At 49.1% G+C, this 16,142-nt stretch overlaps 1 protein-coding gene across 2 annotated transcripts in view; it reads left to right on the top strand.

Annotated features, from left to right (window-relative positions):
* The window catches only part of LOC144104377 (uncharacterized), a 112,237-nt gene that overhangs the window by 17,261 nt on the left and 78,834 nt on the right, over positions 1–16,142 (top strand). Inside the window, exon 1 of one of the 2 annotated variants that reach the window (XM_077637339.1) lies at positions 9,951–10,247. The exons of the other annotated variant lie outside the window; for it this stretch is intronic. The gene's annotated coding sequence lies outside the window, so the exon portion shown is untranslated. Of the gene's footprint in view, positions 1–9,950; positions 10,248–16,142 lie in introns of those variants that run through there. 2 annotated transcript variants of the gene reach the window in all.

Genomic DNA, 16,142 nt, shown 5'->3' with positions numbered 1-16,142 from the left:
CTATCCCATCTTTCAACTCTCCTACTGTCTGCACGTGGTAGCGATTGTGGCTCGGCTTGAGCCAGTGGGCAGGCCTGTGCACTTTCCTTTTCTTTCTTCCTGGCAACAACAGACAGACAGACGAACGGTGTATGCTCTACATTGGCTGCGGATTCCTTGTGAACCGAGCCGACTCAAACTAACCGCATCTATATTACCTCAGGCGTGCGGGCAGCTGGAGCAGAAATTAATAACACGTTGCGACATTAAACGGCCTTAGCTAAGTGTATGGCTTGCCCGGTATTTAAGCGTGACGTCTGGCATGCTGCGGGACGGTCGAACGGGAGCTCCGACGTCACAGGTTGGCCTGGCCAGCCGAGAAGACTCGACTGCATGGGACGCTGACGCCTGTCTGGCGCGGCGGTGGATAGGTCGGGTGAGTCCGCCGGATTACGTGCAGCTGCATTTTTGCTGACGTCCAGGTGACGTCATGGTGCACTTGGCTGTTTTGTACAGCGGAAGCGGAGAGTAGCTTTAATGATTCGCTGCAGCAGATGACTTTCGCTGCCATGAGGGCAGAATCAGAGCTGTACGTCAGCAGTGGAAAAGGGCGCGAGGAGACGGTATATGTCATTACTCGGGATAAGCTGCCAGAAGAGGCCAGTCGGCTCCGATTCTTTCCGGCCTGGGCTTTCACTGCGGGACTTAGCCTTGCTCATTTAGCGCGGTACTGTTTTGCAGCTGCGTGTGCGGGCAATTCAGCCACGACTCGGATGCCGCTAAGCTCCCGTTTCATACATCAAGTGCAACGCTGTCAGAGCTACCGCTCTTGTTTGCGCAGCCTACATCCGCGATTAAAAAGTAGGGCGTTTCTTGTGCTGAGCGAAAAATAATAAATGCCTTGCCTGCAGGTTCGTTGCATGATACATTTGTCATGAGCCTGATTGAATGCGCTCTTATTGCTGGCGAATCGCCGTCGCTTCCTCGTGCCTTATAGACCACTGGGCCACAAATCAAGCGCGGAGTAACACGCCTGCTCCCTTTATATATATATATATATATATATATATATATATATATATATATATATATATATATATATATATATATATATATATATATATATATATATTTCAAGCACAGTACCCCCATACCTTTCACAGCGTCGCACCTGATGTACGAAACGGAGTATAGTGGCGTCTGTGTCTTGTCTTACCCCTACTTCTGACCCTAGTGTCTTGGATCCCCTCAGGTTAAAATCGGGGAACAACCGTTTCCGTTTAAGCGTCGGGCGTAGCCTAGAAATGCTGGGCAACCGGGGGCGTAGTGTCTGCCCACATGACATTTCTCGCAGGAATTCCGGGTGGTATGTTGATTTCGGAAAGAAAGAAAGAACATTCAAGGCATGTGCTGCACTGACGGCTGTGCAAGGGCGCGACTGCAAGCTCTGTGTATATAGACAGCGGAACCCTGTCTCTCTCTGTCCTCTCGGCTGAGCCGCTCGGCAGTGACGTGTTTCTCGTACCGGCCTTCGCGGACTTGCATTGAGTGCATGGAGCGAAGGCAGGCGAGACATCTCTCAATTTCGATTCTTGAAAGAAAGGAAGGAAAAAGAAAGAAGAGGGAAAGGAAGGAAAGAGGAAGTGGCCAGACACGTTCCCAGTTGTTCTCGCTAAAATTGGAAGATGAAAATTTCGGAGCGCCCCCACAACTTGTGTACTGTATTCATAATAATAATAATTATTGATTTTGGGGGGAAAGGAAATGGTGCAGTATCTTTCTCATATATCGGTGCACACCTGAACACGCCGTAATGGAAGGGATATAGGAGTGAGTAAGAGAAGAAAGGAAGAAAGAGGTGCCGTAGCGGAGGGCTCCGGAATAATTTCTACCACCTGGGGATCTTTAACGTGCACTGACATCGCACAGCACACGGGCGCCTTAGCGTTTCGCCTCCATAAAAACGCAGCCGCCGCGGTCGGGTTCGAACCCGGGAACTCCGGCTCAGTAGTCGAGCGCCCTAACCACTGAGTTATACTGCGGCGGGTTGTACTGTATTCTCCAACTAGAGCCGCGGTAAACAGCTGCTGTGTTTCATCATGGAAGGCGATTCTTGTAACCGTCGTTAAGCTGCCCAAGTCTCCCAATTACCTGCAGTTGTCGGACTGCTGCGCATGCAACAGCAGCGAAATGCCCTCCTCCGATTCTCATCCTGCCTGTCAGTAGGAGGATGCGTGGGACGTACTTGCCTCCTCCGCCATAATGGCGCCATGGCGGGCGCATGTCACAGCGTCCATTGTTGATTGTTTGTCGTCGATGGGAGCTTTGTTTGGCGGAGAGACCGCCTCTGTCGAGCTTCGACTCCCAAGAGCAACGTGATGGCAGCAACTGTGCGCCGAAGGAAACGGCCCTAATGAGTGGCGTGGGGCAGCATAGTTGGAAAATCGGCAAAGGAATGCTTCGGGGATAGAAACCCGCCGCGGAATTTGGGGAAGTTTGGCTTGCAATATAAATATGAATATACGTGTACCGTTTGGGCGTTGCTGCCGAGTTTTTGTGGGGTATAAGCGGCTAAGGCTGTCATGCACCGAGCGTTCTTGTTAAAGGAAACAAGTATCGAAATTCGGTTAAAGCGTTTGCTTCCTGCGGGACCATAAATATACATGGAAAACCTGCAATTTTCTTTTCTCTTGAGAGAGCAGCCTTTGTTGCAAAGGAACGTGTAGGTCGCGTAAATATACTGATAGGCTTTTTGGTGGGTTCGTGCGTGCCTTTAGAATGTGGTTTACTGGGACCACGTCTGCGCATGCGTTAAGGCCTGGTTGTTCTTGTTTCCCCTGATGAAGTTAAATATGCGCGACCGTTTATTATTGGAGGCGGCATAGAATTGCTTCGCTAAAACGTTCTCGGTGCCACATGACTTCCATGTGCCGCTGTGTATGTTGTTGCGATTCAAAATCGCATTCATCGCAAAATTGCACTGAATAGCACGGTGAAATGGTGGCTTTGGGACGCTTCTAACTCCGCTGGTAATTACTTTCTTTTTTTTTTAATTTTGCGGCTTCGCCTTCAATAGACGATGCCTGAAAGCAGCAGAGTGAGACTAGCTGGCTCTCGACCAGAGGCGGGTCGGTGGTGCTTTAACAAAACATGAGATGGCACTGGTTTTTCTCGCACAGACACTGCTTTATAGCAATGCTTGGTTGGAATGTACTCTCTGTACGCGGAATTAGCGCAGGTTGTTTATGACTTGGACGAGTTGGCGTGTGCTCTACCTGTTATGTTGTGCCAGCAAAGTTTCAAACGGCGGTGATTGCTCTGTATCATTACATGATGTTGAAACTGGGTGTGCTTCAAAACTGGACTTCAAGCCCAACTTGGAAGTTGTCTTGAAGCGTGTGTTCGTGTCGTACTTTCATGTTAATGCGATGCCATTAATGTGCCGTTCTCGAGAAAAACGGGCGTCCGTCCGCGTCGCGAAAAAGTATGTGACCCGCATCACCTACTTACACGAGGGTAGGCAGCCTCCACAAGAACGATCTGCGCGAAAATTGAGTCTTACGGGAGCTCGGGCAAAATCAGCCCGCGTCTGACAAGCCCCGCTTGTGCCTGTGCTTTGGTTTGATTGGTTTCATAGGGTTTAACGTCCCGAAGTTACTCGGGCTATGAGGGACGCCGTAGTGAAGGGCTCCGGATAATTTCGACCACCTGGGGTTCTTTAACGCCCCCTGGCATCGCACAGTACACGGGCCTCTAGCATTCCGCCTCTATCGAAATGCGATCGCCGTGGCCGGTATCGAACCTGTGTCTTTCAGGCCAGCAGCCGAGCGCCATATCCACTGAGCCACCGCGGCGGCTCACTCCACGGGTGGTTGTGCCACCTGCCGGCACAGTGGCGCATCGCTTAGCAGCTGCACCACTGCTTCAGGAGGGGTATGAGGACTCCCCGCAATATATGAATCTATGCAATAGGTGCACTTGCGCGGGAGGGGGGGATCTCCATACGTTGTCCAAATTTTTGTCTGTTTCCCTAGGCGGCGCATAGCTGTTGTCATACATGGCAGTCGCACCGACCGCCGAAGGATCTGCGTGGTCTAGGATGGACGGAGTGCCCACCTTTCATAAGCGTACAAAAAGCGACGAGAAGAGAGGGAAAGGCGCGCAGACGCTGAGATTCAAAATTTGACTACACACAACTCGGCTTCTACAAAGCACACTTGAAAAAAATTCTTGCTGGAGGATATTCGTGGAGCGGCGTTTTTTTAACTACCCAGGAATACCACACCTTTAATGAGTGGCCCTTTCGGAACCTCTTTAAGGAAAGTCCTCAGAATTAGATTCTGCAGCGAGGTATGGAACCGAAAATAATGCGGTTGGTAACGTTCAGTGGCAGGAAGAGAGCAGGCGTAGGGAACAGTCGCGAGTGAATCGCTCTCACGGCGTTTCATGATTCTTCAGTGGGCTAAGCACGACGGAACTGTGCCTTGCTTCCCGTGCACGACGGAACATAATTTTGCAGTTTATAGTTTTGTGGCATTGCTTTGAAACCGAAGCTCTGCGAGATTAGGACTGGTGTGTGTGTGTGTGTGTGTGTGTGTGTGTGTGTGTGTGTGTGTGTGTGTGTGTGTGTGTGTGTGTGTGTGTGTGTGTGTGTGTGTGTGTGTGTGTGTGTGTGTGTGTGTGTGTGTGTGTGTGTGTGTGTGTGTGTGTGTGTGTGTGTGTGTGTGTGTGTGTGTGTGTGTGTGTGTGTGTGTGTGTGTGTGTGTGTGTGTGAAGGGGGAGTGATTTAAATTTAAAAAGGGATTGTCTAGAGTCGGACAGGAGTATGATAATACTGACATATTCGTGGGGGTGTTGTCCTTTCTATGATCACAACGGCGAGGGTAGAACTCCCGGTTTTGGCAGGAATGCGTATTTTAGCTCCGCTACTGATCCGGAGTTCCCGGATTCGAACCCGACCGCGGCGGCTGCGTTTTTATGGAGGAAAAACGCTAAGGCGCCCGTGTGCTGTGCGATGTCAGTACACGATAAGGATCCCCAGATGGTAAAAATTATTCCGGAGCCCTCCACTACGGCACCTCTTTCTTCCTTCTTTCGCTCCCTCCTTTATCCCTTCCCTTATGGCGCAGTTCAGGTGTCCAACGATATATGAGACAGATACTGAGCCATTTCGCTTCCCGCAAAACCACTTATTATTATTATTATTATTATTATTATTATTATTATTATTATTATTATTATTATTATTATTATTATTATTATTATTTACATTTAATCGCCTCCCTAAAACAGTATTACAGCAAACAACACGATCCGGAGTAAAAAGAGCGTTAATTGAACTTCAAAAATAATTGGTGCATAGTGCTTTAATTCTGTGTTTTTTATGATGTTTTGGAGCTTCCGATACAGTTACTTTCATTGTGTATGTGCGCAAAGGCATTGTTCGATGTTTGATATTTTTATTTCTTTATTTTGCCTCCCTGTTCATGTTGACAAAATTGAAAAAAGCATTAATATGCATATATCATTTGTTTAACATACTTGCAAAATACAAGTTTGAGGTTCAGTGTTTTTCTCTAACAGTATGTTTAAAAGCTTTTATTTTAATGAAAAAGTGCATACCATTGTCTCCGAACGCTGGAGCTGCCCCGCTGCTGGGCAGTGCCATACAAGCCATGTAGAGGCTTCGGCAGGCCCGGCAACATATATGTATTCCTTGAGGAGTAATAAAGATTTATTATTATTATTATTATTATTAATATTATTATTATTATTATTATTATTATTATTATTATTATTATTATTATTATTATTATTATTATTATTATTATTATTATTATTATTATTATTATTAAACTGGCAGAGTCAGTCGGACCGGAGCCGATGGTTTCGTCGTGCTGTGTTAAAAGCTATGGAGGCGCTCTGGTCGGGCACCTTCGCCTGCAGTCGATATACCGCACTCTGTGAATGGGACTGAAACTTCAGACACATTATTCTTTTCTTTTCTCTTGCAACTAGTCACCGTTTCTTGCACGATTCAATTTAGCTTTTTCACCATGCCTTCTAATGTTCTCACAAAGGCAGTCCGCCACTGTGCAGCCATTAGCTCTGACATTCACCTTGCATGTTATCCTCATGCATTAATTGTTCACGCAGTGAACTGTGTTAGCCCATTTGTCGGACGATGCCCTTCGTCATTTCATATGTAACATCATTACTCGCCGATGCACCTTAGTGCGCATTCAGTGGCTGCATTTTATCTTCTCCCCTTTTAATTTGTTTTATTTTACCTTTTCCGCACCGCTTTCCTTCCGCCTTCATCTCCCAAATTCCCTTCACCAGGCAGAGTATAGCATACCGGCGATTTTTAAACGCCGGCTAAATTGTTTTTTTTTTTCATTAAAGGGCGTCTCTCCCTCTCTCTGTTCCATCGGCAGCCCTACTACTAGCAGAAGCGGTTGCTGGTATGCCTCTGCATTGTCTTTCTTTTTTGCTGAGCGTTAGCAGTTTGCCGCTGAATGTCTCCAGTTCCCAGCGCACTTTCGCTGTTCAGCCGGTCTGCTTGATTTTCGCACTTGCGGTGCTTGCAGTAAATTAAAAGCGGCATCAGGGGCTCGCACTTTTGCTTTGCCCTTGTTTTACACTGTCCAGCAATGCTTCGTTATCGTTGCATGCCCCGCAGCTATTATCACTGAAAGGGTCAGTCTCTGCATCCTATGACCGGCTTAACTTTGTCTCCTCTCAAGCCCCCTGGTTATCTGAACACCCATTCTGTCTGGGATGACTCATCCCCGCAGTAGAATTCCACTGGTTCACTATTTGGCCTGTCTATTCATAGACAACGATGTGTAGCTATATAATGTTTGCGCCTGGCTGGCTAACAGCTTGTGTTGTTCGTCCGAACTTCTTTGCCCTGGCCAGTGAAACTAAACCGGTCGTGCGTCTTTGATGTAACGTTTATCAATGTGTTACTTGATATTCAGCCCGAGTGTCGTCCGGTTAAGGCACCTGATTGCTGGGTGAAGGTGCAAATAGAGGCTTATTTCTCGCTTCTTGGCATCGTCACTCTAGCAAAAGTGGCGGCTCCGCTTTAAGAATGTTCCTTCCGATGAGAAATTGATAAAAATAGCCTCGACGTGACGTCACACTTTCATTGAACCCGTCACATCGCACTGTGTTTCTGGTAGGCACTATTTTGTCTACTTACATGTGAATTCCCCAATATTAAATTCTTCGCGGGAGACTAGGGAAGGTGTAAAGGAGGGCAGCGCGTTTATGCTTGAGTTGTTGAACAGTCGTGGGAAAAAGTAACGAGACCCTTCTCCCCTCGTGTCGCGAAACCTGCCGCTCTCCATGGGGGCGCCACCTCGGGGCGAGTCCAGCCCATTACGCCGCCCTTACAAAAATGGTCTACAGACAGTCTATAGGCTTCTTATAGACTCTATTGTCTTCATATAGATATTTATTATTGTCTATTCATAGTCTATAGAGAAAAATATACTAAAATTGTATGGCCATAAATCTATACACTGTCTATAGACGGTCTAAAGGATTTGTATTGCCTATAGACTGTTCTCTACAGTTTGCCTATAAAGAATCTATAACCTTTGTAGACAGAAGTATATGGGCAGTCTATAGACAATTTAAAGAAATTTTTGTTCGGGCGGTCTCGTCAGGGAGCGCAGATTTTCTGCAGTCTTCAGGTTGTATTTGAAAGCCAGGTTCTTTTACAAGCGCGGTGACGGGATTGCATCCACTGTGGAAAATTTAAGCTCGACTTGGAGATACGGTGGCGTAAAGTATATAAGGGAAAGGTAACCAGTGTTTTATCTCGCTTCTACCTTGGTCGGAAGGACCGCGCAGGTGGGTGCATTATTACCCATTGGGAATGGCATACTAAGCTTTATAAAGTTTCACTGCCAAGCTGTACGTATCCGTGGGAAGGTGATTGGAAATTTATTGTGATATATTGACTGGAATTTTATTTTCATATCGCGCGCGCAGGGAAGTGTTTGTCTACTTTCATAGGAAGACGAGTATGCTCGACAAATAATATGGTATGGTATGGTTTGGGTATGGTGATGTAAGGTTTAGGTATGGCATGGCATGGTATGGTATAATTTAGGTATGACATGGCATGGCATGCTATCGCATGTTATGATATGGTATAGCAGCCCCTCTCGTGCATGCACCCCGCCTGTTCCTCCCAGATTTGGTGGCAGTAGTTAAAAAAAAAATCCCCGAAGACCAACTGCGCTTAACATGTGTATAAATTTTCTTGCGTGAAGCACTGCCTGAGGAGCTGCCAGATGACGACAGCTGCCTGCTACCATCATCAGCTTCTAGGTAGCGCCGCTGTGCTGCTGTGTGCTGTTTTAGAGAGAGTTAAGACGCCTGCTCGAATGGCAATGGCCGGCCATTAAGTGGCGGACGGTGTTATAGGTCGTGTAGCAGCATCCCACCGCTTGCACCAGTTGTCGTGGCGCAGGGGTTCACTCGAACCCGGGCTCCTTAATTTCGGGTAGCGTGTCCGAGCTTTCGGGCTGAGGAAAGATGGAACTTGAAGGTTGGGAAAAAAAAATGGGCTTACTGGCATCTGGAATAAGCTTATTTACATATTTCGGAAGGAAAGAGCAAACAGTCAGAAATTAAAAGTTCATAGGGTCGAGCGACTGGATGAGCCTTGTCGTCAGGGCCCAGAGCGTTCGTTCCTACTCAGGATGCTCGTTAAATACACTAAGGCTCTGCCTCTTTCACCAGGCTTTGGCCAATTGAACACGAGGCACAGATAGGGAGATTGGCATCAGTTTGTGTATAGGGCGAAATCAAGTATTGCCCTCTCGGTATAATTCGAAGCGAAAAAATGCGCTGCCCTTGGGCGAGTGACTGCGGTGCTTTGATTAACGCCGATAAGCCGAACTCTGCTTGCTCGGGTTTTGTAGATGCTGTGGTACGTACAGGAGGTACAGCCCCCGTCAAAAGTATACAGCCCAAGGGGTGCACTTCTCAGCTGTTTAGCGGGGCACATCTAGCAATCCAAAGCTTGGGAGGATTCAGGACTGGAAGCCATTTGTGGTTCGGGAGATTTCGGTCGCTGAGTATGCATAACCAGGCACGCTGGAGGCCTCGCATGCAAACCCCTTGGGTGTACGTAAACAGTAGGATGAGGAGGAGCGCAGGAGGGACTATGCTTAACTCAGTAGGTCCGTGCGTGAAACCGCTATAGCTGACAACGGGGGCTCTAAAGGCGGGAGGCGGCTACAAGTCCATTTCCTCTTTTACTCCGAATTCCGGTTATAGCTTTGGCTGAGCCGTATAGCCCTGCTCTGTACCGTTGAATCTATGCGTCGAGCGTTAATTACTCGGTGAGTTAACAACATTTCCCTTAATTTATTGAACTGAAGTTAATTTATTTGAATTGCATTGAGTTCAGTGGCAGCCGTCTGCCAAGGTTGACAGGGGGGAAAGTAGAGGGAGGGAAACCACCCTGCACGTTTAGCGAATATCAGGGAGAGGGAAAGTGAGAAGATGGGAGCTGGCAGCTGGCGAAGACCAGATTTCGCTGATTAATGCGCTAAGCCGGCAAGCTTCGCTCTAGAGATTTTTTTTATACATAGGCAGTACAACCAACTGGTTTTTCGTTGTACCGAGAGCTCACTGCAAACGGTTTCGTTATAACGAGTGCGACGAGGTTCTGTTGACCCGGCGCCCAAGGCTGGCGCGACTGCGGAGGAGGCGGCGTGCGACGCGCTGCCGTTTCCGTCCGCGTCACGTCGACGTCGGCGCTGGACGCGAACTTCCTGGAACACGACAGTCGAACGTCCGCGCCCGCCTGTCCACACTTTTCCTTCTCTCGTGCAATCTCGCCCTCTTTCTTTGTTTTGACGAGAATTGATGGAGACGGCGATTGCGAAACTGAGGCAGAAAGAAAAAAAGATCGCCGTCTCGATCGCACGGGTAAACAACACGACGATGGAAAGCACTGACGCGCGTCGCTTCCCGCGACGACAAAACCCGCGCACGTGTGCTTAATACTTCTTTCTTCCCGACGTCACGCATTCTGGTCACTTGCGTCTGCATACCACTGAGTCACCAAGAGAGCCTACCTGTGTTCTGCCCGGAAATTTCGTCCCTCCGTGGCAAAGGCGCTGTATTCCTTTCCTCGTCTTGTTCGCCGTGGTGTGCTTGTGGATGTAGCGTACCGGGGCAGTGGCGCGAATGCCAGACGCAGGATTGACGGGCCGCCGTTGGGGCGCCACTGCCGAAAGGTACGTCAGACTCCATCGGCCAGTCCCGTGTGAGACGCGGCGAATTGATTTAATTTGCATTTGTTTGTCGCGGTCAAACTTTCACGAACCGTGGTTTAAGGGTATCAGCTTGTTTCCGGCTTCCCAACAGCACCACATGCCTGACTGATCCGACCGGGTTTTTAACTTGGCTCGGTTTTAATCATCATCATCATCATCATCATCATCAGCCCTACTACACCCACTGCAGGGCAAAGGCCTCTCCCATGTCTCTCCAATTAACCCTATCCTTTGCCAGCTGCATCCACCCTTTGCCTGCAAACTTCTTAATCTCATCCGCCCATCTAACCTTCTGCCGCCCCCTGCTACGCTTACTTTCTCTTGGAACCCACTCCGTTACCCTTAAAGACCAGCGGTTATCTTGCCTTCGCATTACATGCCCTGCCCAAGCCCATTTCTTTCTCTTGATTTCGACTAGGATGTCATTAACCCGTGTTTGTTCCCTCACCCACTTTGCCCGCTTCCGATCTCTTAACGTTACACCTATCATTTTTCTTTCCATGGCTCGCTGCGTTGTCCTTAACTTAAGCTGAACTCTTTTCGTTAGCCTCCACGTTTCTGCCCCGTAGGTGAGTACCGGTAAGATTATGCTGTTGTACACGGTTTTAATCAGTGTCGTTTAAAAGTACTAGCAGGAGGAGCGAGCAAACATCCTTTTCCAGATCTGCCCTATACGCGTCTATATGCGTTCATACCTGGGTCAACAGATGTCGTGACGATCCGCGTATTTCCGCGGGCCGTTTTGCGCGCCACTTTTGGAAACCAACGGAGTGCCATTTTAGCCTTGAAAAACGTATTTTTTCGTGTTTCTTTGTTCTACTGTTGCGTTTTCAATGTCAGCATCAGCACTCGTGTTTACGACTTTCAAAGTGGCGTCACAGGTAACGGAAGTTGTCAACTTTTCCGCAGTTTTTTTTTCCCACGCACGCACAAAAAAAAGTATATTTCACAGACTGCGTTTGCATCCTCCGCTCTGCCCACAAAACGCGAGAGCGCGAGGAGCTAGGGCGAGCTGGCTCCATGGCAATGTTTCTTTATTAGGAGAGGTGGAAGAGAGAGAGAAAGAGAGAGAGAACTTTAGTGTTGGAGAGGAAATCGGGGCACGCCCCTGGGTCCCCGAGGGCACCGCTGGAATGCCACCTGCTTTCGAGATTGCGCGTTTAGAGTGCAATTGTAGGAAGGGGAGAACGACGTCTGCGCCTCACCAGCACCCGTCGCTAGCTTATTCCCCGTATATACTGATAGAGAGTGAACACAATTTCTTTGGAGGGCGGCTCGCTCCTCTCGCGTTCCCATTTTCACTGCTAACGCAGGGGGCGCAAACTCAGTGGGGGCTTTCTTGGGGTGAAGAAAAATCATTGCGGGAAAAGCAGGCTTGCAGAATTTTGCAAGCTGGTCAGCCAGAGTAAACGGACGCCCACTTCTGCTTGTTTCGCCCATCAAAACGTAACGCACCAACTCGCCATTGAGGCGCGCTTCTGAAGCTAAGTTAAGATAGATAAAACACAATGCATAATTTTTAATCATATCACAAGCCGCGTTTACACGAAGTCGACAGAAGTCGACTCCAGCGCACTTTTTGAGGGAAAGAGCAGGTTTTGAGAAGGTAAGGCTTGACTCATGCTCTGCTTTTTTTTTTTTGAAGCGATGTTTATTGCCTCAGGGCATAAAAACTATGGTCTACTCTCTTCCTCGGCGTTTTTGCACCTTCCCTCAGAAAGGGGACTGGAGTCGACTTCTGTCGCATTCATGCAAACGTGGCTATATATATGTTTTCAATGTAAGCATAGACATGCTCTGCAACACGGAACCATCAAGGATGTTTCATATCTGGCTCTATCGAAAACGTTTCGTATGTGGAACCATCGAAGGTGTTTCACCTACGCGATGTTTTATTTACATGGACCGTACTACCACAAGTGATAATTATGAAAGAACAGGCTGCAGTATCACTGCTATCTCATGCTGTTACAACATGCCATTCAAACCACAAGAAATAATTTGCTCCAGCGAAGAATAAGAGAAAAATTCAGCAGTACTGTCAGTTCAGCTTACCACACAAATTATCTGCGACACTGGGCAGCAGAAAAGAAAAAGTTCTGATTATACTAAGCTGATTATACTGATCTTACTAATAAAGAGCTAAAACAAGCGGTTAATTTTTTCAATAACATATTTGGCGTGTTTCAAGTCGAACTGCTTGAAATGGCATCGTTTGCCATAGAAAAGAAACGAGGCAAGCTGGGTGAATATCTGTGCGTTGTGTATGAAAAAAATGACTTGCATGCAAGTCATTTACAAGAACATTTACAAGAACATTTACTGGCAGTAATCTGCCATTACACTGCAAGGAATGTGGTTGTGTGCCATATCTGGACAAGTGCTCGATCGTCGCCAGACACCGGGACCAGTTAACTCGCGAGATTATAGAAGCAGCTCGCATCGCTGCCCTGCAAGACAAATGTGTCAGCAAGCCGTCTCTCTCCCTGCCCAAAAGAGAGCTGGCCTTCTTAAAGATTAACTGAGTCGCACATGTCCGTTGTTCCTCGTTCACCTGGTTTTCTTTATCTTTTCGAGCGCATGCGCCTGGTTCCCCTCACGGTCCACGTTCGTCTTGGCCGCCTAGGTTTCTTTCAGTCGGAAGTTAGCGCCTGTGTTGTCCGTCTTTCTTGGTCCCTTGCGCCGTTTTTGCGCTCCCCATATACCATGGAGCATGCAAGTCTCCGATCTCGAAAAAATCGCCTCCGCTGACCGCAGCCGGGACCGGCAAACGACTGCAGCACCCGTAGGCACTGCACACCTCGCGTAAATAGGTTTTCTCCGCATGAAACGGAAGCCTTTTTGTCCCCGCCACCGTTCATCTTACCGGCGAGAATGTTCTCACGATGTTAAGTCTGCTGTATACAGCGAAACCCCATCACGCTGGAGACAGTCAGAAAAACTTTATTCAGCAAGTGAGTTTTAGACCCAGCTGGGTCCCTGGGCCACTGCGCGGTCCCGCACTGCGTCAAGTAGGTCATGCCGGGACATGACGTCAGCAGCCCAAGTCACAGCAGCAAGCTGCGATGTCGGGTCTGCCATAAGCAGGACCTGGAGAAACATTGCACGTAATTAGAGAAGAACGGAGTGCCGAAAGCCGTCGCTCCCGCTAAGACTTGGCACGGTTTTCCAGAACGGGCTGTTTGATTTAGATGAGCGCTTTTTCGGCATATCGCTGTCAGCGGTGCAGTACATTGAAATACAACTAAGACGTTCTAACCAGCAGTCTGGTTGACAAATATTGAATAGCCAACTTTTAACTATTACTGTTGGGTTCCATAGTTAATAAGAGGCGCGAGCGAGCGCACCGTAATTAATATCCATATGAGTTTTTACAATTTCGAAAGCGCATTTACCCTCGGCGCTGTGGCCTAACAAATTTTGGCTATTACATCAAGTTACGTGCGCTGGAGAGGTTGCTCTGGCTGAAAGCTTCTCGAAAGCGCACGTATTTTGGCGCGATGTAGCCAGAATTTGTTGGGCCACTGTGCCAAAGTTAACCGCGTTTTCGAAATTCGAAAAATTTGTATGGATACCATTGCTTACGGCGGGCTACACGCCTGAATAATTAAGGAGCCTAACAGTAATGATTAGAAAATTAACTATTAATTATTAGTTAACCAGTCTGGTAGTTAGCACGCCTTAACTGTATTCTGATGTACTTCACCACTGACAGTGCTATGCCGAAAGAAGCGCTCTTCTGACTCAAAAAGCCTATTTTTAAAAACAGTGGAAAGTCTAGGTGGTCGAAATTATTCCGGAGCCCTTCACTGCGGCACCTCTTTCTTCCTTTCTTCTTTCACTCCCTCCTTTATCCCTTCCCTTACGGCGCGATTCAGGTGTCCGCCGATATATGAGACAGATACTGCGCCATTTCCTTTCCCCAAAAACCAATTATTATTATTAAAGTCTTGGGTGAACCATCCTGTATACGCTTCCAGGCCATCCGTTGAGAGGAGTTCTGTCATCCGATAAGCATAACACCTGCGCGGTGACTCATAGTTCCGACTTCGAAGGAGGGGACAACATTCCTCTTCACTTTCACCCCAAGGACGAACCGTGCCGAGTTGTGCGACGGCTTTTGTGGCAGCGCAGCAGCACTCGTCGCTTAATTCCCTTTTCCCCCCGGGAACGCATGCTTCCTTCCCGGCACAGGGATGAATGGCGGAAGTCCCTCCCCCCCCTACCGCCGTAGGTGGCACAAGTGATTCATTCGGAGGAAGGCATTCCAGCGCGGTCAGGAGGGAGGGAGGGAGATACGGGACCCCCTCGCGTGCTCTGGAAAATGTGGCTCTTCGCGGCGCTGTCATGTTCTCCCCAAATGCTGCCCGGGGGGGAAGCGTCGTCGTCGGCTGCCGGAATGGCGCCCGCTGCAGTCGCGGGGTCAGCGTCCGCTCGCGACCCCTGTACCGGGAAGCGACGCGGTCACGCCAGGGTCCAGCGGTGGCGGGAAATTCCCCTCTCGCGCCGGCGCTGACCTTGCCGGCCAGCACACGAGACGCGAGTGCCAGCCTTGGCAGTCGTGCGCGGAGTGTGTAATTTCTCTCAACGCGTTCGGTCGGGGAGCACGCGATGCCCTTTCCAAAAGCGAGAAAAACTTCATTTGCGGGACGATGGGGTTTTGGTGAGCTGCCTGCTTGGCCTTCACTTCTCAACAAGGCAGAAAAGCAGGGTGCTTGGTATGGTTCGGTGCTGTGCTCTGTTTGGAGCGATGACAGCGCAACCATTCGCTTTGTTCGGTTTTTTTTTTCAGTACTTTCTCACGGTTTTCCTCGTGCTCAAAAGTGCTCCCTTTTCCGTCATTTTTTTTTAATACGTGAAGTATTATGAAAGGTGCCGTGCGTTTAGGGAAACCAACTGCGAATAAGTGGTGGCCGTTGCTACCTGCTCCGCAGCTTCGATTGTGTAATCTCAGTGTAAGATGAGCGACACCTATAATTCAGTAGCACTGTTTAAACGAGGAGCATCATGTGGTCTTCGAGTGGCCTCCTGAATTCGCAGTTGCCGCCGTTATTTCTAACCGACTTACTTGTTGAGTAGCATCCTACGGATATTGGTCTCAAAATTCACCCGGACACGCCAGAGCGATAGCTGCAGTCGGGTTGATGTGAACGCCCCGATTCAACCATCCTCTTGAGCGAAGCCGCCACGGTGGCAGAGCGGTTACGGCGCTCGGCTGCTGGCCCGAAAGACGCAAGTTCGATCCCAGCCGCGTCGGTCGAATATCCATGGAGGCGAAATTCTAGAGGCCCGTGTACTGTGCGATGTCAGTGCACGTTAAAGAACCCAAGGTGATCGAAATTTCCGGAGCCCTACACTACGGTGTCCCTTATAGCCCCGAGTCGCTTTGGGACGTTAAACAGCCATAGACCATTCTCTCGAGCGCGGCTATTAGCGAGACAGGAAAATCTACCCTGCTTTCTCTATTCTCCGTCAGCGAAGAAAACCGGAGCCCGGGCTCTCCACGAGACGGCCCGGTTGAAGCGGCGGCGTCCATCCATATTTCCGCCCCTGCTGATTCAGGTCGCTGGATTGTTGTCGCCCAGAGGGGCGTGCTCCTCGCCGCACACTACTGCAGGCTACGCCGGCTCCTTGGTCTCGTATCCGCCGCTGTAGCGTGCAGCGTATCCGGCCGTCGCTGCGTCTTCCGGGCCCCCGGTTCCGCCTCGCTTCCGGATGATTCGCTCCCTCCGGCCCCGCGCGGAAGTGTGCGGTTGCGTGCTCGGCTGTCTGTGGTGGACGTGCGCGTATCTTGCGCACGCGGCGCCCGCTTCGTGTAGCGTGCGTCATCCCCATCCGGTCGGGGGCCGCCCGAGG

Source organism: Amblyomma americanum, chromosome 9 (assembly GCF_052857255.1).
Source record: "Amblyomma americanum isolate KBUSLIRL-KWMA chromosome 9, ASM5285725v1, whole genome shotgun sequence".
Taxonomy (NCBI): domain Eukaryota; kingdom Metazoa; phylum Arthropoda; class Arachnida; order Ixodida; family Ixodidae; genus Amblyomma; species Amblyomma americanum.
Note: the sequence above shows the minus strand (reverse complement) of the source record. Positions and strands in the feature narration are given on the sequence as shown.